This window comes from Aphelocoma coerulescens, chromosome 6, assembly GCF_041296385.1.
Source record: "Aphelocoma coerulescens isolate FSJ_1873_10779 chromosome 6, UR_Acoe_1.0, whole genome shotgun sequence".
Classification (NCBI taxonomy): domain Eukaryota; kingdom Metazoa; phylum Chordata; class Aves; order Passeriformes; family Corvidae; genus Aphelocoma; species Aphelocoma coerulescens.
The window spans coordinates 13,228,139-13,253,326 of NC_091020.1; the positions used below are offsets into that span (position 1 = coordinate 13,228,139).

A 25,188-nucleotide genomic window follows, 5' to 3' on the forward strand; every position below is an offset into this window, starting at 1 on the left:
GTCTCCCTGGCTATAAAATACAAAGGCTGGATAATTTCAAACATATCCATATTAAACAAGGGGCTCCTGAATACTAACTGAATTCTTAGCACTGTGACAATGAAGCAATAAATACTTTCTAGTTTTTTCATTCCTCTAAACTACTTTCTCGCTTCTTCTACGTCCGTAATAGAAATGAGAACAAGTTTTCATCATTTAAACTTTTCAAGAAATGTCAGTGTCACAAAGAATATGTCAGAATCAACATGCTTTTGGAGCTGAGCTATCATCCTCAACTAAGAAAAGCAGTAGATGGGGTTAGAGGTAGCCTGTTTATTTTACTCACAATTCATTTCATAGTAAACTAGCTCTATTCACTAGCCCATGAACATCCCATACGTTTACACTCCCATTTCACATTGCAGTACATCAACCTAACACCATCTCTCAAGGGGAACTGTCTATATGCAGTCCAAACGGCTTTTCAGATGAAAAATGAGGGCAATAGACTTGGGTTCAAGCCCTTGTTTAGGTGCTCTTGTCCTTCCTCACATTTGTGCTCCTGACGCAACTGCTACTCATTCAGGCACCATCAGGTGTGACTGGCAGTCCTGGCTCCAAGGGATGCTGCCCATGGCTACAAAGGGAGAGGATACTGTCAGTGATGGGTATTGACATGGAGGATAAAAGGGAACCTGAAAGGGGAGGAGAAAAAAAGAGGGGAGAACTCAGAGTTCTCATTGATTTTCGCAATATGAAAAGCCGGTTTCTTTCTACTATCCTGGTCTTTTTTTAAATGGGCAACAAGCACATTGAGGCAGAGCTGTGTTTCTGACTTTTGACAGTGAAGGGCCTTTTTATGTGCCTTAGCTACCTCCAGACCATATATAATATCTGCAGTTTCTCACTAGCTACTCACACAACAAAGTGAATGGGTAAAATCATACTTTAAACATTATTGTGACGGTGATTAAAAAAACATCTTTTTTCAGACCTATATACTGAATCCTTGACATTCAGAACTACCTGACAAAGAATTGCCACCTGTCAGGAATTGTGCAACAAACATGGTCTTGGACTGTTTACCTCAGGCTCTCCCTGGTTGCCAGCTTTGAAGATATTCAGTCAGCTAGAAGGAAAGACAGTCTAGAATCTTGTTATTCCTGCTCAGAGCTGTCAATCTACACTAACAATGAAAGACTTCCTGTACTTTGTTGAACGTAGCAGTAAATCAGTGCCATCTGCATAGAGCACAGCAGCACCATCTGCATTATAAATGTCTCACTGAAGTTCATTATTGCATTATGCCAATTCAATAGCAAGAAATTGCCAGAAACTCTGTTGTACACCCAAGTGCATGTTAATTTTTAGCTTCTCCTACTTTCCACTGTACCAAAACAGTTTTTCTGGACATATGGGTATATAAAAAAATAACATGCAATTATAAGCAAAGCATGTTTTCACCTAAATCCACGTAACAAGCTTATCTTAACAATATATCCAAAGTGAAGAATTAAACCACAACATAAACTCTAATGTATTTATTCACAACCATATTCCTGTGAGATAAAGCAGGGCTATCCCCACTTACAGATGAAAATTAAAGTGCAAGACAGAATAACTTGCCTGAACCTGCACAATAGTGGTTCTGAGACAAAGCAGAAATTTGAACTAACTAAATTCTAACTAGCTTCTTTTTCACATTTCTGAGATCAACGCCACTACAAAGTACTAAATACTATTTTTTCAAGTATTATATGATAAACAAGAAAGAAGACATGAATGACTAAATTATTTTAAATGGCAATTGGAAAGCATGCAAAATAAAAAAGAATCTGATGGCTACCATGAAGGAAAAGATAATCTCCAAAGAAATAATTTTTACAAATATTTATGCTCTTCTTTGTGATGGACATGAGTTTTGGGGAGCAGGGTATGACAGAAATGCAGCATAGATGTGATTTTTCCCCAAAACACATTTCCTTCAACAACTGGATTTTATTTCACTTGTATTCCCACTTGACTTGTACACGTGTACATATAGTTTCCTGCATAGAACTTAGAAAAAGAATGGATGCTTGTCATATTGACTGACACTCAACTTTGATAATGCTCCTGCATCTAGCCAGCTGCTGACTGAATGCTTAACTATTCACTGCAGGTTTGTGCATACCACTATCAAAAAAATCGGTATTTTAACGTGTAATCTGCAATTAATTACATGAACCACTGGATATGCCACTTACACTAATTAAACTTCAATAGGCACTATTTTGCAATACATGGCTAGTTCACACACAACACACTTCCTTAAATAAGGCACTTCACTAAAGAATATTGCCAGGAATGGTGAAGTGCTTCATCATCAGTACTGGCTGCAGTTTATGGCAAAGGGAATATCACATGTTAATGGTTGAATACCTGGGATTGCATTTAGATTGTACCAGTCAGTTACTATCTTTATCTAGGCCTGGCCTGTAAAGCCTAATCTAACAAATACAAAATTCATTTGGGGCATCTGAACTGAGATGGCAGAGTTATTCCTTGTACTGTGGCTTACAAAAGTTTAGGAATCCACAGTCATCCATCATAAACTCTTGTAAGACCAGCTCTGGCTTTTCTGAAACACTGTTCTGATCCTACTTTGAAACTAAACTTCCACATTTTGATGTGTCATTTTTCTTTATTATGAACATTCAGGAAAAAATTTTCCAAAAGTGTTTAGGTACCTAGTGATGCAAATAGGCAGCTTGTGTTATTTTTCAAAATCACTTAGGCAGGTTAGACAGCTAAATCCCTCTGAAATTAGCAAGAGTTGGGCATCTGACTTAGGCACTTAGAAAAATTTAGCCAATGCTTGTTTGCATTTTCAGGCTCCTAATCATTTTTTGAACATCTGCGTGATAAGTTTTAATTTATTTAGGCTGGTTCCCAGTACATTACTTTCTCTCACCTGACTGAAAGAGCATACCTCATTAAGCAAGTTGAAGATTTTTCTTGCAGACCATGTTAAGAAGACATACAAGTGAAAGAGATGACAAGTTTTTTTCTACAATCTGATTTTTTTTTTTACTTTAAATAGGTAAGGAGATATTGTGGAATAGTGGATAATGCAAAAGGACTGTTTTATTCTAAAATCTAAATGAGCTTTTTAATAACATTTAATTTTGTTTAGCACAAAATAGAGTATTTAAAAGCTGGAAAAATACAAAACAGTGTATAACAATCAGATTATTTTGCTTATCTTAAAAAAATAAAATCAACCCCAAAATGATTTCTCCACAGCTAAATGGAGAAATAGTCAAATTTTAGTCAAATTGTAATTAAATTTGAGAAGCACATAACGAAGACCTCATTTTATTGTAAAATATTTATCTCTCCAGATCCTTGGTTTATAGTTTTTCATTGAATGAGGAACTCTAGGTTATGAAATATTTCACAACTGAAATTTTGCAAGATTGAGATGTATATGATTTAACCATGAAATTATTCATATTCGTATTTCTCTCTAGAAAATAATAAAATATTTTGGCTTGCTTAGTTTTAGGATGATGTTCTATAGAAAAGGGATTAAACAGAGTACGTCACGCTACAATAGATCCTTTACACCAACTCAACAGCTTTTGAATCCACTACCAAATTTCTACAATATCTGATTTAAAACAGATGAGATCTCAAAGAGGAGAAGTTCTTAGAAGTGCCAGAAAATTTTCAGCTGATTTTCTTGAGAGACTGTTTTTGGTTTCAGGTATATGTTTTTAGTCTGTAGCAATTCTGATTTTTTAATTTCCATTTTCAATCAAAAATACCCTCAAGCATTTTTAAAATACCCTAAAGAATATCTGGGAACTTTTTTTTCCAAACAGTTTTTTTGCTTCTTTTACAAGGGGATTTTTTCCAGTGTACTGTTCTTTTCATTAGAGAAAAAGAAATGAAAGAATTGGCTGCCTCTGATGATTCATAATTGTACATTTTGTGGCTTCAATGACAGGATTTTTTTCTTTTTTAACAGGCATTAATTTATCAAAGGAACACAAGTGTAAAGCTGTCTTCCTACGTATATATGGTGCAGTTTATCTCAAGGTAAAAATTTAATCATTTCCCATCTTATGTTTACATAAAGGGAACAGTGAGGTCCAAATGTAAGCTGTTATATATCATAAAATAATAATCACTCTAATGTGTGGGTGCTGAAGTTGATTACTGACTTAAAGCTTGTAGAATAAATGTACTAGGAGAGGGGAAGAAGCAAGGAAAGATACATAGAATACATCAAATTTAATCAGGCAAATGCATCCCTCCAGGCTACTTAGCCTGACCTAAGCTTTCCACTGGGAAACCAGAGTTCAGAACAGAATTTCTGCAATGTAATTTCAGGTGCAACAAAGTCACATTATAAGAAAAGCTTGGAAGCTATTTCTCATGCTGTGATTTGCATGGCTAGAGAAGCAAAAGGCAGGTAATGTTGTCCACAACAAATCTATAGTAAAATAACTTATTTCACTCTGCTCAAAAGGCTCTAATTCCATTTGCCCACAGCTATAAAGTGTGGTCTCAAGATCCATCTTTAATTGAGTCATGTCTTTGACAGGGACAGGAAAAACTGTCTGAAAAATTATGTTTTCTAGGTTTCCACTGAAAGAATTTAACTTGCTTGAGCCAAACAAAGTATTTGAGTTGAAGACCAGTTTCTATATGATTTATAAAACTGGTCTCTTCCTCTCTTTTGCCATGTGAGCTGTGATCACCTGGGTAGTGGAGAATAAAAAGCAGTCTTCTTCTGTGCAGGTGCAGCATCAAGCTGTACTCAGAACTGAAAATTATTTCAAACAAAACCAACTGGAGCTGCTATCTCATGAACTTTATCTCATTATTGACTACTTTGACAGGAAACACACTAAACAACCTTAGCTCTCAATTAACAACATATTTGATGTGGGGCTTAGATCAATTTTTTATTAAATTTTGTTTAAACACAGTTCTCTAAATATCTTAACATTGCATTAAGGAAGAGGATGACATAATAAATACACATACCACTCAGCAAAAAATAAAACCAGTTTCCAATACCTGTTGGGTTTTTTTTAAGTATCTTGAAAAGATTATAATGTATCATTTCATATATAAATACCAATATCTCTAAGAACTCCTTTAAATTCCTTCCATGTGGGTAAATGTAATCATACCAGTCAGTGCCACATCATGCTCCCAGCAGCCCTGGGTTTTTCAAATGATATGTAAAACAGGCTTTTTAATGTCCTTTTAAACCTGCTTTATTTTTCACTTCCCAACCCCCTTTGCCCCCACTCAGACTCAATTTATAAAAGACCACACTCAAACAAATCCTACTTGCCTGGCCAAGGTTCTTTCCCAACCCCAAATCCAGGTTTTATTAAGGAGAACACATTGCTCATGCAACCCCACATTCAGCTCTTGGCATAAATAATTTAACCACAAGCTGACTTGGTTGGCTGTGCTTACAGAATTGAAAGCCATCCAACCTAGTTTATCATGGAGGGGAACTCCAGAGAGGGAAAGGATAGAGCAGACTGAGCTTGCAGTGACGCTGCCTAAGGAGCTCCATCCTTGGTGCTCTGCACAGTCTCTGCATGTCTAATGCAGAGGAGTGACAGCACCTCATCAGTACAATTTCCGTTGCTTTCTGCTGGCAATCACAGTGCTGCTGTGTCTCGGTTTCTGCCATGAAAGATCATTTCATTTCCCCAAGGATCAGAGCTCAAGCAGTTCTTGAAGACAAGTTTGAACATTCTTTGTTTGGACCTTGTTTATCATCCACATTAACTTCCTTCTGCACAGCACCATTTTTAGTGTAACTGCTTGTGCTGCATTCCACCAACTCACTGTGCAGCTCACTTTCGCAGCAACTGTAAGTGAGCCAGAATAGTTTACTGGCAGACTAATTATTTTTGTCTGTAAAGTCAGTGTACTGTAGACAGCAAGGCTGCATATTTTCCTTTCAGATGTAAGTTTCACACAGAACTGAAAGGTTGCTTTTGGTGTTCAGCATATATGAATGTTACAGCAATTAGGTGTTGCTTTTATATTTCTGGATGTATATCCTGAGAAGGTCTTTGACTTTTCTTGCTTAGAGAAGTTTCTCAGGACAAACTCTTTTCACAGGGATCCCACTTCACTAATACAAGGGGCAAAGGAACAAACCCCGATCAATGTATCATTCAGCCATTATTAATCAACGTATACAAGCATGTATATGTGTTCTTTTATAGATATTTGTGTACACACACACAGAGATATGTGCACATGCGAAAAGCTGTCCCAGAACGTTTCAGTGTAAAACCCCACACAAACCACTGTAAGCAGTAGGCAGGACAAAAAACAAAAGACACCTTGACTTTACAAACAAGCGTGGGAAAGGACGTTCAGTGCAATGAAAGGTTGGCTTGGAGTTAGAAGTTCATGGGGTTTACTCTTGAAAACTCTGGACTGCAAAACATCAAGACAAACTGCCCCTCCAGTTCATATCTGGCAAACATAGATGAGAAACCCTCACCTTATAACACAAGCATTGACAGGACCAATTCACCTCAAAGTATGAGGCACCAAGGTATTACAGTGAAAGATATAAAAAAATCCCCATAGTGGCAGGAACTGCAGCAGCCTGATGAGAAGATTCTGACAGTTCTTTCCAGTGATGAAGATGTATTTAGAGGTTCAGGTATGCATAAGTTTGGATGCTTGTCTGGACCTCCTCACTTGTGAATAAATACAGGATTGCCATCATTATATCAAAGGTAACACAAAAAGCTAGAAGTAAGAGAGCCGTGGTGAAGATGAGAATCTGATGGTATTTTGATATTCTGCTATTTATTCACAGAAAATCCAGGAAACAGAGGCTGACAGCTTGTTAAGGAAGCAGAACTTAGCAAAGACAAATTGCATTTTCTGTTGAGATTGATGAAGATTCTAAATTCAATACAAGGTTTTGGTGGAAAAATTAATTTGGCACTTATTTACTACCATCTGTTTCAGATATTCCAAGTGTGTACTAACAACCTATCACTGACATGTGAAGGATTTGAAGCTGTAGAAGTAAACAGTATGGAAGATGATTCCTGCCTTCAGGAAAGACAATCCCTCTCAAACATACCACATTCCAGGCGTCAACCATGAATTAAATGTAGGACACGTTGGTTAAAAATCATACCAACTAAAACTGTATCATTTCAAAGTTCAACTACAATTCTAATACTACTGGATTTCAGTTGACATATAATAGTAAAATATTTGAAAATAAAGGGATCAGAAGAAGGGAAACAAGTACAGAGGAAGCATGCTTAGCATGCCATAGAAAAAAAAAAAAAAAGAAAAATCCACATTCTGGGCCTGTTTTACAATCATGTTCAAAATCGTTATTTTCATTAAGGTTAATAGAAATTGGGAACATGCAGAATTTATCCTAGTGACAATTTCTTCAAAAGATTAGAGAGCAGCACAACGTTGCAGTGGCTGAGTCCACCATGGAATTGGCCAGAGAGCCTCAGGACCCCAAAACAGTGGAGGTTCACTAGTGGGTAGGCTCAGAGGTCTAAGACCACCCCCCTTTACCCCTTTTTAAGTCCATGTTCTAGATAGTTTTCCTTTCCTTGATACCCCACTGGCTCCCGGTTCCCTTGTTCCACCCCTCGCCTTCCCCAGTGGTCAATGTCCTGTCACCCCACGTCCTCTCCACCCCCTGGCCCCCAAATGATAGGCTCCTGATGTTCTGCTCTGCCCCGGCGCCGATCAGGACAAAACCCCGGACCCCTCAGTGTTCTTTGTAGTCTTTGTCTCTGGATTCATTCAAGCTGGGATCCCAATAAACCCCTCGGACCTCCATACAAAGGACCCCTCCCGCCTCTTTGTCACCGGCGACGCTGCAGGAGCTGTGTGTGTGTGAGTGGCTGTGAGCATCCACCAGCCCCGATGGGTCTGGGTGTGTCCGAGTGCGCTTGTGGGGCACCCCCCGGAGCTGCTCCGGCAGGGACGCGATCGGCACGGACGCGACGCTCTTTCCACCCTCACTCATATCGCGTCAGTTCTCCACTCTAGTCTGGTTTGGTATCACACAAACTGATCTCTCCCAGCCCAGCCCTGTGCTGCACATCAGGCACAAGGCCTTCACTCCAGCAAGGGTAAAGAAGGAGAAAGGGCTAGACACATTCTCATCCTCCTGAGTGCTGGTTCTCCTCTTTCTCTCCAGTATTTCACACACATCCCTTTTCCCCCCTCCCTCCCCCCCAAAAAAGTCTTACTGTTTTGGATTCATTGGGTGCCCAACTCCCTGGAGCTAAAAGGTAACTGGGTACCAACTGCTGCTCTGGGTGCAGAGAACTGGCTGTCTGGGAACAGGTAAGGCAGTGAGACAAGAACCTGAGAAAGATTTTTTCCAAGGACTTTGCTGACCTTCATGTAAAACATTAAATAGTATTACAAGTGGCATGTCTCTATCATGAAAGATTTAGCTGGCAAAGCTTTATCATCACACTATCACCAATTTTCATGTAAATTAGGTATCCAGTCTGATGAAATATATAAAAGCTATCCAATTTAAAAAGGAGCAGTTTTGTAATTTGAGAAGACAAATTAGAGATTGCATCCGAGACTACCTGGTAGGAACTATTTGGGAAAAAGTCTTGATTGGCTAAAGGTTTTACAGATAACTGAGGTTTTGTGAAGTGGCTTGATTTATTCCCTAGAAAAAGAAAATGAACTCTAACTACTACATGTACAGACAGATTTCCTACTCACAGCTGAGTCTGCTCCTCAAGAAAATACTACTTAAAGTGAGTCACAAATTTAAGAGCTGGTGTGGGTTTTTTTTTCTCTTAAGAGCCCCCTGCTCTATGAGAGATAATAGGACCATCCATTTTTTTGTGTGTTTACTCTATTTCAGTACCAAAATACAGACAGAACTTTCAAGGAGTGTAAATAGGCCATAATCCCATGGATTTACAAGTGAATGTAATTAATCTGCCAACAAACCTGAAGTTAACTGTGCAGCACATAGTTAACAAGGATCTAAAGGTAACCGGATATCCCATAAACCTGACAGCAATAGTCACAAGTGCCACATCTTGTAAGGATGGCTTACAAATCACAAAAGTGAATCAAAAATTGACTTTGTTAGAATTAGGGGGGAAAATTAAAGTGGGAATATTATGATCTTGATGACTCCAGGAAGGCAGTTCAAAAGGTTACTTTGGACTTTATCTTACTGTCCTACTATCTTTCAGGCATCTTCAATTTCATTTATCTTGTTTATCTTTCTTCAGTGTCTCACCTATTTCTTTATACAGCACTTCTACAAGGAAAAGGAAAGAACTACCTAAGGTGTCACCACTATCTGAAGTTTTTAGTAAAAGGCTTCTAAAAGGATGTAATTGAAGAGAGGAATTTTAAGTCTAATAAAACTTTTCTGCTACACTTAATATAATTTGATTCATGCCATACACAGCATGCTTGATTGAAATATCAGGTGTTTTTATCCCTTCAGCTGAGGGGTGCCTTGTCTGTTATAGGACTACTTTTGTCCTTCAATTTTGCAAGTTCCAGATACAGCTTATAGGTCGCATTCACTAATGCATTCAGTCATTTAGGAGTTTACCAAATTGCACTGTTTCAATGCAGAGGTTACTTGGCTTAGATGTATCTTAGAAGTTAAGGTTCCATTGTCTCATTTTTCTTTTTCACCTACAAATAGTTCTGTTTACTCCCAACTCAGCAGCCAAGCTATTGATTAAGTTGGCTTAGGTCAGCCCACCCTGCAATTCCAGCCTAAATCCTTGCATTGTTTTCCAATAGCTTCCCTTATTGATTTCATGTTCTTGGTTTTGACTTTAGGATCTTGCTTTTAGCCTTAACTCTGTCCTGTGTTCTTCGCTCAAGTTTTACTTTGCTGTTGCCTCAAACTGTCCAAAGAAATTGCAGTCAAATATAAAGATGTGTCTGCTGGGCTAAAAGGGAAGAAACTAAATTAGGCATCAGTAAAAAGGCACACAGGGCCTGTCACACACTAGTTTCAGAAAATATATTTTTCAATCTAAGTGCATATTATGCAATATCAAAAGCAATCTTCATAACAACCATTGTACCATTTCTTCTGCTCTACTAAAACTTCAGGGAATCACTGACCCCTCTGCATAGCTCCCTTGGTGACCTCTTATATCTAAAATCTTGAAATGTTTTTTATTTATATGGGTAAATTAAAGACAGCAGTCCAATTTTTTACAGTCTCACATTTTGTTGAATTACATTTGTGCTGAGAAAACAGTGCAATCTCATTATTCCCCTTGGGTAGAACTTTTACTCACTTTGTCCTATGGGGAATCAGTCATACAAATTAGACTTGAGCTGATTCTGTGGGACCCCTACCTGTGAATCTGAGGGCAGAATGGGACTTTTACAACACGGATGTTTTCCAATATATGAATTTGCATTTTGCAAAAAATCCAGTGGTAGTTACTTCTTCAGTTCTGTACTGTGCTTCTGCAGCTGAAATTAGCCTTCTGTCAGTGCATTTAGTTTGTTCTATTTATTTTACTGAAAAAGCATGAGAGATTTGTGTGTGAATAGTTCTAAATATATGGATTTTCATTGAAGTAAAATATTGTTTGGGTTGGTCAGTAAAAGCTTTCAAGAAATGTATGCTTCTGGAAGTGTTTATTTCTGCAAAAATAAATATTCCATTATTTGTGTGGCTGACAGTCAGCTTTGTTGTAGTTCCAAATGAAAAAGAGAGTATGTTGATTAGAGAAAATACAGCTATGTTCCATCTTCCTCCCCTGCTTCAGTAAGAGAAGAACATTTGCATATTAATTCTAGGACTGAACAGCTGCATTCCCTAGAAAGCACTATTCATTGCAGCACTGAGCCCCTGAAACTAGGCAGGAGGAAAAAAAAAAAAGAAAAAGAAAGAAAAAAATTAAAGAAAGAAGCAGGCATAAAGCTTAAGGTAGATAGAGACACTGATTTTGCAATTCTTTATTTCCAAAAGGAGTATGTTTCATTTTAAGGACTGCACACAGACATTTCCATATGGCCTATCACAAGAGTATTCCAACCATCTGATGAATAAAAGGAATACTATTATTTCCATTTCACAAAAAGGCAAACAGAGGTATAATGGGATTATTTACTAGGCTTAGAAAACTATTTACCTATAAAATTAAGGCTCTGTTCTCTGTAAGTTAGGTGATTTGCCTCGGATTACACGAGAGCCATGGCACAGTCAGAAATAATTTCCTTCTCTAGTTCCCACTTCCATGTCTTATCCTTCACAATGCAGATTGATGCTTTTATCTTCTCTACTGTTTTGTTATGTTACATAACTTTAAAATACACTGAAAACAGTCGTTTTGACAAGAGCTTCAACCAAGGCTTTGGTGTGTTTTTCTCATCTGTAAAAATCTGTGAAGGTGGAAGGCAAAGCCTTCTGTGAGGCACTGAGCATTAACAATACCATAAGTTGCTAGGTTTGAAGAACAGAATAGTATTGACAGCAAGAAAAAAGTTATAAATTCTTGTCTTAGCTGGATGACATTCATGTATTCTAAGTCTGTGAACTGTGTCTGCAGTTGGTGATTGCCTCTGTGATCAAGAGATGTGAATGAAAAGAGGTAGCTTCTCACAACGCTTCAGAGGGAAGGATTGGTGGGAAGCAGGAAAATCTCTCTTGATTCACGGGAGATGTGATATTTAATCTTCCTGGCATCAAAAGTGTAAAGCCAAACCAGAAATGTTACATTAGAACAGCCTGGCAGAACTTTTCTTGATTAGGATCTATTGAAATAATACCACTTGACATTAGAAAACACAAAATTACTCAACTGAAGGTCCAATCCTGGAAACACTTCACTACCAACATCAGTGTGCCCAAGGAGAGAAACAGGGACTACTTTTATGAGCAATGAAACTGTAAAGTTGCACAGTATATTTATCTATTTTAAGAACCTCTCCTGCTCCCAAGTTACTTATGTCACTGACTTCTATTCCTACATGTGAAAATGCTCCAGGGCCACGTGGCAAATTCAATTAATGCAATTACACAGGCTAAAAATAACTCTCCAAAACACTGTTGGTTTTGATTCAGTCTGCTTGAATTCAGTCATCGATATTCTGCTTAATACCTACGAGCAATGCAAGTAATAACAACAAAATGCTTCATCACAATGTTTCCATAGAATGCCATTTATCAATGGTTTAGGGAGAAAAAGAATTCTTGTTCTTTTTAAATATCAGAAATACCTCCTGGCCTTAAAGGCAAGGACTTGGGAGACAGCTGTTGTCCACAAGAAGTAACTAAATGTCTTTAGCAGGTTACACTGCCTCCTCCTCAGCAGGTTCAGAGCCACCAACCATATTTGCCTAGTCTCCCAGCCAGCCTTGGAGAACTCTATGTGCTTCACAGCCTGCGGTGCATGGTAGAATGCCATCTTTTCTACAGCTCACAGAGTCCCATGCACAATATCTGATTATTTGTTTTCTTCAAAAATGTGTGCTATGGGCTAGCAATAAAAACTAGGAGCTTGCCCAGCTGCCTTCTGGAACTTCCAACAGTGTTTTTATACAGACTTTTGCTTAGCCCTCCTCCCCCATATGTTTTTCTTCTTCTAAATTAGAACTTAATGGAACTATTGAAAGGTAGAATCCTAAGTTAAAGGCAAAGTACCGTTTTTAAAGCTTACTCAGCTGCAGCTATTAGATCACACGGTAAACTACCAGGAACTGAAATCACGCAGAGGAGAAATGTCAACTCTTAACAGAAAACGTATGTGAAAAAATCGTGGTTAAAAAGAAAAAGAGGGGAAAGTACATATAAAAAGAACTCTAGCATTTCCAGAAATGATACCAGCTTTATGTCAGCCTTTTAAAGGACTAAAATGAGCTCCTGTCCCATAACAGATTACATGATTTGTAAAGAAAACATACTTTGTCTTTGCTTTTTTTCCTTTCCTCCCATTTTCTAACAAGAGTTCCTGCTCAACTGGCAATTAGCAAGAGCTCTAACAGTGTATCATACTGTGTTCAGGAAAGCAAAACCAGCCATAGAAGAAAATCATACCTTTTGCAGAGCTCTTTCATGAATAGTTTTCATATTTTCTGGTTTTCACAATACAGCATTCCATCTCCTGGAGCATTTTATTGTGAGTAAGAAAGGTTGTTGTAGAACTTCTGCCTTGTTAACCAAAGCAACCAGGAGTCAGTGGGCCTCAACTCAATGTGCCCAACAGCCATGGTGCCATTTCCACAGTTCTGTGCTTCTTCAGTATGACCCCTGTAGATTTAAAGAGCTGTAATGATTGTGACTGTCACATTTGAAAATCATACTGTACATTTCTGCAAAGCTCTTCCATGAACTTTCTTTGCAAAAATCATTTCAACAACTTCAGCCTAAGTATAACAAGTGCAGGCACTTTCATCAAAATGCCTCAACTGTAGTATAAACCCAGCCTAGAGAACTTCAGCATCAATTATGCTATAAATACATAAGAATTTTAATTTCTGGAGCAAGCTTGAATTTTCATCAAACACAAGGTTCAAGTGAGGTCTGAATGAGCAGTTCAAGAGGGCTTCTTTTAACTAGAATACTAAAAACATGTGTTGCCAGAAATTTGGCTAGAAATAACCATTTACTACAACATTTAAATGAAAGATTTTTCTTGCCCAAAGTGCTCTTTTCACCATCACAATACCAGCCTAGGTCTAATTAACAGAATTCTTTCACTATTTATGAATATACTGTATAGCTCTTAGACAAACTAATACTCTCAAAGAAAAACAGACATTGTTTTAAATCAATTATAAGGACAAAATTTTATGTATATTGATAATATAAATTTTTAAAACCCCTAATATTTTAAATCTTGAAGTATTTTTCACTGGTATTAGTTTCTAAAACTATTAATTTTACTTAGAAAGTGAAGTGGTCATGGGCAAGTTCCCAGACATTAATTTAGCTTATTTATTTTTTGTGTTTGCTATGTTTGGATTTTTTGGGGATGGGGGGGAGGGGGGGTATTTTTGTTATTGCTCTTAGGAAAAAAGCGTGCCTACTGTTTCACAGTTTCACATCTTAAGCTTCCTGCCACCTTGCAGGTATACATTACTCCTAAAAGACAAGATCATAATTTTATGCTTTTAAATTTTTTATGCTTTTATACCTTTTCTTTTCTGGGTAATTCATGTTTAATATATGTTCCAGGTGGCTGAAAGGGAAGTATATAATTTGGCATAGATCTACTAAACACTTTTGTCTTGCTGAAGACAAGCATACTATGTTTGTGTCCTTGGCTTAGCTGAATAGTAGATTTCTATTGATGTCAGAGAATGAGCAATTAAAAGAGTTGTCCTTATCAGAAACTTTATCTGAAAGGTATTAGAGAGGACCAATCACATAAACCAGGACTAAATTCCTGCCAGGCTTTTGAACTGAAGCCTTTGAGCTAACTGGCTTTATACAGAAAACTAACTACAAACTAAACACCACTTTGCTTTTAGAAAGCAGTATTGTACTGCTTTCCCCTGACTAATCCAGATGTCCTGTATTTACCTATTCTGGCAGAGAGGGAGAGAACTGCTTGAAGCACTACCTTTTTCTCTGCTCTATTGCCCACTTTCATATACAGGACAGTGTCACACACAGTCCTCAAGCTAAGGGATGACTTCTGATCAAACAAGTATAATCACATATTCAGTTTCCACATTAAGATAGCTGGCCATGAAACAACTTGGATCTGGAACCAGCACAAGTGCCAGGAGGCAGGCTCCATCTCAGTGCTGCTCTGGTACAGTTACCTGGTAATTGCAGGGTAAACATGCATCTCCCTTTCGAAAAAATGCACACATACACTTGGGTTTTTTTTTCAGACTTGAATGTCAGAGTTTACACTCCTAAAACTTTGGGAAAAGGGCTTAAAAAACCCAAACAAACCCAAAGAATCAGGAGACTATCACATATACACATACACACATACTAGATGATGTTAAGTAGAACCATGGCAAAGTTTTCAATGTCAGAGTAAAGACACTTTAAGAAGCTAAAAGGTCAGGAGAGATGCAGAATCCTCAGCATCCACACGAAGAAAAACCCCAACTGCATCAAAGTTCATGGATTTATACTTGTTAGCACTAAAGGAAGCTAGAGCCTGACCTCCCTCCAGATGGCCAGCTGGCAATCCTGTGTATTTGATCAAAGAATCTTTTCTTTCATCCTGAAGTAGATGTAGGTTACAGGTATTCACAGAGCAGGGTGCGTGTATTTGCTTAAACAATTTCTCTGACCAGTCAGGATTTGCTTGTCAGGTGTTTCACTTGTGTGTGTTTTTTTAACCTAGCTTCATGGTACCTGAGCTGTACTGAGGGTTAAGTGCTGGGAAATCAGTGCCTGGGTTCAGATGCAGATCAAACATATCCAGACTGACTTTATCCACATCATGTCTGGGCTATTTGGTTCAAGTTAGTGTTCTAAAGGACTCATTTACTTAATATGAAATTAATAGCAAATAATATCATCTTTCTTATCACAGTTCTCATACCAGACAGAAATAACTGTGATACACACACATTAAACAGAAATCATTCTGTTACAGAAGGCTGAGGGAAGATGTGTAAAGGAAAAACTACGGACAGTCATATAAAGATTACAATTATATTAAGTTATATAAAGATTATAAAGTTCTACTACTACTCATGGCATTTGTGCCACTGTCAGCAAGTCAAAGTTATGGTTGTGAAGCCCAAACTCAACTGAAACATAAAAAAAAGAAAACTTACAAATATACTGAAAACTCAGACAGGTCTTGAGCTTTGATCCTGGTGTGAAAAACAGATTTTGAAGTACCATAGATACATAATGGACTTTAGAGTATAGCCACACTCAATTTAAATGCTACAAATGGAAAAAAAAAAAATCTTTGGAATCCCTCAATTAGAAGAATATTTAGAATTTATGCAAATAGTTAAGCTTGCGTAGTACTTTAGAAGTAATCAGCCACAGCAGTAGATTTCTGACTTCGTGACTTATCTTCTGACTGAGTTGCTAAGTGCAAAAGAGATTATGCACTGGGGCACTGCAGGTAGGTGTTTCTCAGTGTTCACTCACTTGTAAACAGTGGCTATTTCTGTAAAATTGACGTGTTTTGCTCCCTTCCAACTGATTCATTACAGTCCCAGGTCATTCAGGGTTAAGGAAAAAAAAGATCTATAACATTTGTAGCTACCTGCCCCCAGTTAGTTTTATAAGGGTAGGAATAGTTACTTGAAGGCAGAAATTTTCACAGACTATATGCCTATATAAAACTATAACATCAACATGCTGTGTTTTTCCCCCAGTCAAAAACTTCCAAAAACCCCTATTTTCCTGCTTTTCACAAATTCTTATTTACTGGAAATGAAAAGACAAACCAAACTCGGAATTAAGCAAATTACCTGGTTTCTGTGTACAAGATGTAAAACCACAAAGGATATTCTACACGTGAATGAATATTCTCCCCTGTTAGTCCACAGAGATGCATCTAACTTTGTATGAAACTTTACATGATTTTGTTACTCAGTGAATAGTAACTCTACAGCCCTTGCCAAAACACGATCAGATTTTCTTACTAGATTATGTACGCTTTACATCACTGGAAGTCTCACAGAATTCTTTTTAAGCATGTGAGAATATTTTCATGCTAAATTACAGTCTCTTTTAAAGTGAAAGGACTATAGCACAAAACACGGTGCAGATGCTATATAGAATTACTGAGGTACATCTCAAGACAAGAATGCTTTTTCTCTTTTTTTTTCCTGCTTTAGAAGAGTATGAGAAGATCTCAATCTGCTGCTAGGGAGCTTGATTCCTCAAGAATACATTATCTGTCACTCAGGTTCAGCTGCTGGGATAAATGAAAGCTGTCTACTGCTATGCTCAATTGTCCTTGTGCTACTACTACTTCTCGTTTTTCCTAACACATTTTTTTCCATTTCAGGGAAAATCTAAAGGTAATAGTTTCTTTGCACTGAACTACATCCTGATGTTTGTGGAAAAACAAAGCAGAATTATAGTCAAACTTTCAGAGCCTAATGAGGCAAGCAGCAATAGAAGTTAGATGTGGGTATTTCCCAGGCATACCATCCTTCTCCTGCATACTTGGCTACTCACCCTCTCCTTCTGCCTTGAGCTGTAGAGAGCCTGGAGTGCTGGCCTTGCCAATCCACTCAAAGTTTAAATTCAGCATCTCTTTTGCAAGAGAGATTTTGCAAATGCAAAATAGTTTATGTTTATTATTTTTGTTAAAACAGACAATATGTGATAAACATTTTTATGATCATTTGATCCACTCTGAGGATTAGTTAATTTCCAACAGCATAGGAGAAAAAGGCAACAGTATAATAAGGAGCTTTAAAAAGTGAAATAGGGAAGACCTCAACATATCTGAATGTGATTGCAAGTATATGTTTGCATTCCTACACTAGGTAAAATCTAATTCTAAAATTTTTTATGAGTCACATAGTGTAGAAAGTTTAGAGATATTAAAGGAAGTCTATTATACTGAAAGGATGTTAGTACCTTCTGAGAACTCAAATCCAGCCTGAAAGAAGAGACAGATCTAACTCATTTAATTATTTCTGCCCTTATAAAGCAAGAAACTGTGATATCAAAAGAGGTAAACAGGACTGCCGTTCTCTGAATTAAATCTTGGGAAGCAAACCTGAGGGTATCTTATCACAGTTGTCAGTGACAAAGCAGAGAGAAGGCCTGTAGGCCTGGTTGTACTGCTGCTATCATCTGCAAAATATCAGCAATTTTAAACGTCTGAAGTGCAGGGTGTTTGTACTTTAGTACTGCATATACTAGTCCTCTATAACCATTGTAAAATAAGTCTTTTATCTTTATTTTCTTCATCTGTAATCTGAAACAAACAGTGTTGCTTGCTGTTGTATGAATAAGAAAACAAAAACAAAGAACCATTTAAAAAAAAAAAGAAATCCATCCCTAAACTTTGCTTCATATAAAACTTTGTATTTATGTTCCTTCAGGGTCCTCTGACCTAACCTGCCCCAATATAATAACACAAGTAACATTTTTACCTAGCTTCTGAATAGATTGATCTGTGTCACAAATACAACTTACACTTTCCCTTCTGTCCCAAAATACATTTGATTGCATTCATTTGGGGCTCCCTGGGTCCATCAACATCTCTCAACATATCTAGTCTAAATACCAGTGGCTCTGCTGTCACCCTGTAAAGCTACTGCAAAGCAGGAAAAAAAAAATGTCCTCTTGTAAGCCTACATATAAGTTTGAAAAAGTGTCAGAGGCATAAGATGTGTGATTCCATCACCACATACCAGAACAACAATTCCCACTAAACATTTCCCCTCACGGTTTCCCTCAGAGTAACTTTTGGAGGGATACCTTGTTTGTTATTGCCACATGGCAAAAGACAACATGATGGCAGCTGTCAGTGTGCTTCAGGATTTAGGAGTAACCTTAAAACACAACTATTTCATGAAAATCTTGAGGAGGTCTCCCTTCATCCCCACAGCCCGTGGCCAGGCCTTTAAGCACGGCCCGCGGTCAGCGCCACAGATAATGGCGGGCGCCACAGCCCGTCACCCCAGCCCCACCTGCAGCAGGGCCGGGATCTCCTCACTGACCCACCTGGGACTTAAGTGAGGAGATATTAAACATTGGATATTCAGAATGCAGTACTGCACATTACTGCTGTATGCAGAGGTAATTATTTGCAGGCTGCACTATTACTTTTCTGAAGGAACACATGGGGCTACTACACTGCAGCATCACTTTCCATTATGTTTCCAGAAAATATTCCCTCTTATTAATGATTGATGTTCAAGCTTCTTACATTCCTTATTATTGTTTGATTCTTCTGTTCAAGAGCACCGAGCTGGCCTTGCCATCACTTCTAAAGTAGCCTTTCATACCTGCAACATGATTGAAATTACCATGCAAGGGTGAGGGGGTGCTGTGGGCCAGTACAGCCTCTGGACTAGCACAGCTTCAAAGGCCAGAACCAAGTGCTTCTTTTCTCTGCCCCAGAGAGGGCGGGGAGAAGACAAAAGTTGAAAAACTACTTAAGAAACCTCTCAAACCACACATCTACTGGTTATAGAGATCCCTTTACAAGAATACATAAACACCAAAAGTCCAGAATGACTGAGGATGGAAAAGAAAGGCCTGTTACCTCTACCACAAAGAAAAGACAGCCACAGGTCTTTGGTAGTGGATTTCAGTGCTTTAAAAACACTAAAATCATGTAGCTTAAAAAATACGGTGAGAAGAGCACAGCAACAGACCTTTCCTTTGCCTTAAAAGAGCAGAAAAGAACGACAGAGGCCCCTTTCAGCCTGTAAAGAGAATATCTCTACAAAAAGTTTTAGTTAGCACCCAGCACATCCAACACTGACATGGAAGGAGGAAATTCCGGCTTGAAAAGCTAATTAACTTCTCCTCCTACTAATGAACTTGATCTAACCCAAACCAGATTACCTAATTTGATAATCATAATTTTGACATACTGACTTTGAAGTCTGACCTCGAACAAGTTTCTAATATGTCAGCTTATGCTGTCCATCCAGATCTTTTTCTAATGGTCCAAATCAATAGAATTTTTTTGCTTGTTTTAAACTGTATTGTATTTTCATGCTTTAAACTGCCATATAGCTAGATCAAGGTACAGATGTCACTCAGTACAAAATCCACCTCTTAAAAGATAACAGTCACAATAAAAACACCTCTTCACACATACTGAAGAACAAATAGAAGCACAAATAAACCACAGTTCGAGGGAATTTAAGCCTTTTAGACCCCTCTTGAAAAGAAACATTTGTGTAACATCAAAGAAATAGTTTTTGTTCATTCAGTCTTTTGTATCATTCACAGCACACACATAAACAGAGAGGTAAACTATACAACTCTAAGAAGATTTTTATTTTACAAATCCTGCAACTTGTCCTGCGTGCTGTAGCCCTCAAGGCAAGCAGTGTCACTGACAGTGCTTCTTTTATTTTTATGCTGTTTACTGTCTCGTGCCATCTACCTGAGACCAGAATATTGGGGCTTTTATTCATGCACATTTGTAAACAGCTCCCTGACTAGTAAACAGTAGTTAACTGCTAAAAGTACTAACACAGAAATCACAGAAAAGTTGTAGAAGAGAAAAAAGGTAGCCATCTCTTCTGTACTGTTTGGGATACACCATGTTTCAAGTCCCTTTAGCAAGTATCATTCTAGATTAAATAGGATGGAAATTCATAATCTTAAACCATAACTGAGTTCTCAGACATTTCAACATGAACCAAGCTTTGCATTGCCATTATAGAATCATGGAATCCTAACTTCAGGTTAGGAGGGACCCACACAAGGATCATTGAGCGCAACTAGAAATCTGGAAAGCTTTAGTTTGTACCACAGTGCTTCACAGACCACAAAAAAAAGAAAAAAAACCCAAAAATTAGGGCACAGTGTATTTCCTTAAAGTGGTGTAAGAAAATATAAATGGTTTGTCATGTTCATTGTGTTTTAGAACCACTTTCCACCAAATCCATCCAATATTACTTTTGCAAAAACCACAGTGATATTGTTATTGTCTTATACCCTTGAAACATAAAATGTTTCAGCAAGTAGTAAAACCTCACTGTGAAGAGCAAACAAAACCTATGGCTCATTTCTATCACTTCCCCATCTGTTTAAAAATTTATTGCAGATTCTCCATTTTCAGTGATAAGACCCACACCTCCAATAGCTCACTGCTATAAAGCAAGGCTTCTGTTCAAGTAACTGCTCAGATAATCCACATTCAGAAATTAGGTGGGACTGAAAACATGAAGACAAGAGGCAGGTTGACATGCAAGATAATGGGCCTGATAGCACCTTCCTTCCCCCTTTCCGCTACTGCTACCATTTTTCACACTTACTAGTCTTTTAAGATATCCCTCAAAAACTGGAAGTAAACTGAAGAAGGAGGGATTCTTCTGCAAAACAGAGACAAGACCTGTGAAGAGAAATCAGCAGATGGCAAAGGAGAGGAAAAGGAGAGATGCACAGAGTTCTGTGGAAGGAAACTTGTTTCAAAATTCCCTTTTCTTACTGAGATGTTTATGGCTCTTACACTTCAAGATAAACTCCCCATCTTACCCTCACAAACATTGTGCTTACACTGTAGCTTTGTAACAGCATCTTCAGCATAAAAACCAGAAGTTACAGGAATGAAAGTACATCACATTTTAGTTCTTAATTTAAAAAGTGAACAGAAGTGTTTGCCTCTCCTTTGTCATAGACTAAAAACAAATACCCAAACTCCAGCTTCTGACCACCTTTATTATTCTTTTTCTCATGCTAACTAGAAAGTCATAAAATTCATTAAACCCTTTGAAGCTGACCTCCTTCATCACATTAAACGTGAAAGCCAAATGCTATGGAGACGTTATAAAAGAAAAATCAGAGGTTTGTATTTCCTCATTCAAATAGATACCAAAAAAGCAACATTGTTGATTCTAAACAATAACTAAAGTGAAAATTTAAAAAATACCTAGCAATACTTGTTAGAAATCAAAAGCAGCTGTAGGATCTCTGTATTGAGCAAAAAAAAAGTAATAAAAACAGATGTTAGAGGAGACAAAATATCCTGGGTTTAGGAAATGAGACACAGCAGGGATCAAAATATTTTAATCGGTCACTACTTCTTTTCTGTTTTTTTCATTTAAATAATGCATTTTGATATTTGCAATCTTCCTCCCTTTGCCTTGGTGCACACACAGACACATCATTATTTTGTCTTCTTAATTAGCACCTTTAATGAATGAATTTACAGAAGGACATTATACCAGCAACAACCCAGCTGGTAACACCAGAGTCCTCAAAAACATTTAGAAGGAACAGTTTGGACTTGCTAATTTATTTATTTATTGCCAAAAGTAGTCTAGTACCAGCAGTTTCCTCTAATCAAGTTTTCCTTTTCTCAAGTGAACAAGTATATGAAAAGCAAGGAAACTGGAGAGAAGTGCAGGCTGAGTGGAGGACATGCAAGAAGTGACTAGAGACTAATCAAATGGTACAACTGTACATATTTCAGTGATTTTCTGCATCACTGTAGTCCTCTCCTCCCCTCTGATGCAGCAGTAAAGCAGTTTCCCCATATTATTTTCTTATTGGCACATAGCTGGTACTTCCTGTAACAAATTTTATAAAATAAGATCTGAGCTTCTGTACCAAGGAATTTTATTTCTGTTAAAGAGGTATCATCTTCCAGTGGTACATATATGTCCACCACAGAAATACACAACATATGAAAGCAAGCAGTAGACTCTGATAAAACAGGAGTGGAAACAAAATCTACAGGAAAACATTCCCAAAAGGAAAATCCAATTAGTATTTTTTCCCTTCTGATTAACCTAAGGCGAGCCAATTAAGCATCAGAAGTAAGAAAAATAATTGAACTTACTGGAATGCCTGTGTACTAAAGAAACATTTACTTCTGTCAGCAGAAGACTAAAGCCAATTAGATTTGCAAAAATAGGTTTGAATTCCAGCCCTTTTCCCCTTGAAGAAGTCCAGTATACTTGTTGGAGTCTCTTGAGATATATAGGTATATGGAACCAACTTTCCTGACATGTAATTAAATTAACTGAAATAAATTACAGCTTTAAAATCTTAATAAAATAAAATAAATCCCAAACTAACACCATTTTTTAGGGTCCCAGTCTTTCTTTGTATCATAATCTGAGGGGCTTTCTCCTCTGAGCATCTGGGAGCCATCATGTCAAGCTCCGGATATTAAATGTACATGAAGTTCTCTGCAGGCCTAATGAGTTACAACAGAGGTCACATTCTCCACTGCCCAAATGTAATTTGAACAATTCTTTGCAACAAGAATTGTGACACACCTGTGTATAAATACTTCTGACAGTAAAAATGATGGTAAATTTTGCTATTTCTCTTTTCTACAGGAGAAAGATCCAGAACAGCAACGTAGTTTCCTTTATCACTGCTAGTATCTGTAACTTTTTCACATTTACTGCTCTGAGTAGATTTTTCTGAGAAAGTTTCATATATTTTCATAGTGAAAACATAAGATCCAATAAGTGAAATATATTTTGAGAGCTTGGAAACAATCCAGCTGCTTCCAAGTTGTAGTCTGTCCTAAGACTTGAGATAACAATAGGTTTCTCTAAACTATAAACAGTGTGTTGCTTTTGAAGTAACTATTTTTTTCTCTGCTATAGCAGTGAAACTTAGATCACCCCTCATATTTCAAGGAAAAGAAGAAAACATATTCAAATATTGTTAAATGAAATAAAACATTTCACATATGGATAAATGCTAGCTTTCTAGCATGGCAGGAAGACAAGCTGAACAGGATCATTTCTGCCAAAACCATTAGCAAGTTGCCTTACGGTGATTGGCTTGGCTGCAAGTCTTAGGTTTTACAGGTTTGGGATTTTTTTTTTCCCTCCTCTGCTTTGTTTTGATTTTGACTTGCTTTGAGGATAGAGATATTGGGTAGGGGGAGGATCAGGGAGTTACATTAATCCACACATAGCTTGTAAGTTAAGTCATTTCTTCTGGATATTTTGCTACTTAAGTACATCTGGCTTTGTTTAATGTCAGTTGTTTAACTGAACCACATTTTTGCTGCGGTAATCTACAATATAGTAATGAAAGCTTGAAGGAAGACTAAACACAATTCATCCATTTCTGCCCATCTCATACTGCTTCCACAGTCACTGACTTTTTAAAAGTGTTTTTGTCTCTTACGACTTTCCTGGAAACTGGCAAGACAGAAATATATTATAAACATGCACACGCATATGTACACACACGTTTTCACACCACCTATCTCTGGTTTTTAGCAAGTGCCCTATTTTTTCGCTGTTTAAAGAATTTTTCTACATTCTCCACTATGTGACATCATTTGCCATTATGTATATCCCCTGCTGGAAAGCAGCCAGCACAGACTGTTCTGAACCCCCTTTCTCCATCTCACCACAGACTCAGTTTCAAGCCGTTCCTTGAAACACATAATCCTTCTGCTATTGTGAACTGAGCATTAGGGAGGAATCTGAAGCCATGACAACAGCTTGCTTCCTGAAGACTCTGCTCTGGGCCACTCCGGAGGCGTCCCCACTGCCCAGGCCAAACACCTCAATGCACTCACTAACACAGCTTCTCTCTATGGGGCATGGGATTTAATGCCCTTCATTTCACAAGGGAATCTCAAAGTGTCTGAAATTTGAGTTCACCTCTGGTAAATGCATGGATGTTCAGCAGTTTCTTTGGAGCTTGCCAAAGCTTCTAACTTGGAACTTGAAAGTTCCATACATCTTTCCAATTTAGGTAAGAAATTGGTATTTCTGACATTGTAAATTCTGGAGAGTGAAGATTGGGCAGAATTGTCTATTTACAGCATTAAATTCTTCTGTTTTTTCAATTTTCAAGTAGCTCAAATTGTAGAAATTCTGTCATATTTAAACAGAACAAAAGCAATCCGCAAAAATTCAGGCAAACAGCAGTTTAAAAATAATGATAATAAAAAGAAAAATGGCAAAAACATAACAAGGAAGCCTGTCACCTCAGGTTCTAATTTCAGTGGTAGTATGACAATAGTCCAGAACACTGCACATTAACAGATGACAGAAAATTCTTGGATGCACAACATGTGATTCAACCTGCAGAATTTACCAACATGTGGTTTCACTGAGGCACTTGGCCTTTCTGAAAGGATCATCTACATATAAATCCCAAGTAATATCTAGGGTAAAAATTAAGAATATGGCAAAATACACACATCATCATAAATAGAGATCCAATCTTTTTCTAATAAAAGCAGTCTTTGTCTAACCCATTGAATATTTAGGATATTGATGTTTGACTTCCCCTTTTCCTCCCACTGGCTAGAATAAAGCACTAAGTGGACAAGAGGTTGTTTTTTGTGAGAACTTTCATGGTTTTAGATCAATTAAACTCAGAATAGAGACTTTCATTTAGATTCATGGGGTCACCAACTCGAAGATTCTGCATCTAAATATGATATTTCAGCTACTGAGCTAACAAGACAACGCACAGAGCCCTATCAGTCAGCATGAACATTCCTTTTAAAAGTCATGTTAACACTCCTTCAGCAGCAGAGATAGGCTGGGTATTCCAGGGCTAATGACTTGGCATTTAAAACCAAACAGAAGTGGATA

The 25,188-nt window shown here is 37.6% G+C and overlaps 1 long non-coding RNA gene across 1 annotated transcript in view; it reads right to left on the minus strand.

Annotated features, from left to right (window-relative positions):
• Positions 1–10,952: 10,952 nt before the first annotated feature.
• The window catches only part of LOC138112359 (uncharacterized), a 196,022-nt gene continuing 181,786 nt past the window's right edge, over positions 10,953–25,188 (minus strand). The window contains exons 2-3 of the long non-coding RNA XR_011151719.1: positions 13,061–13,273; positions 10,953–11,703 (exon numbers count right to left, since the gene is read on the minus strand). This is a non-coding gene — a long non-coding RNA (uncharacterized lncRNA). The remainder of the gene's footprint in view (positions 11,704–13,060; positions 13,274–25,188) is intronic.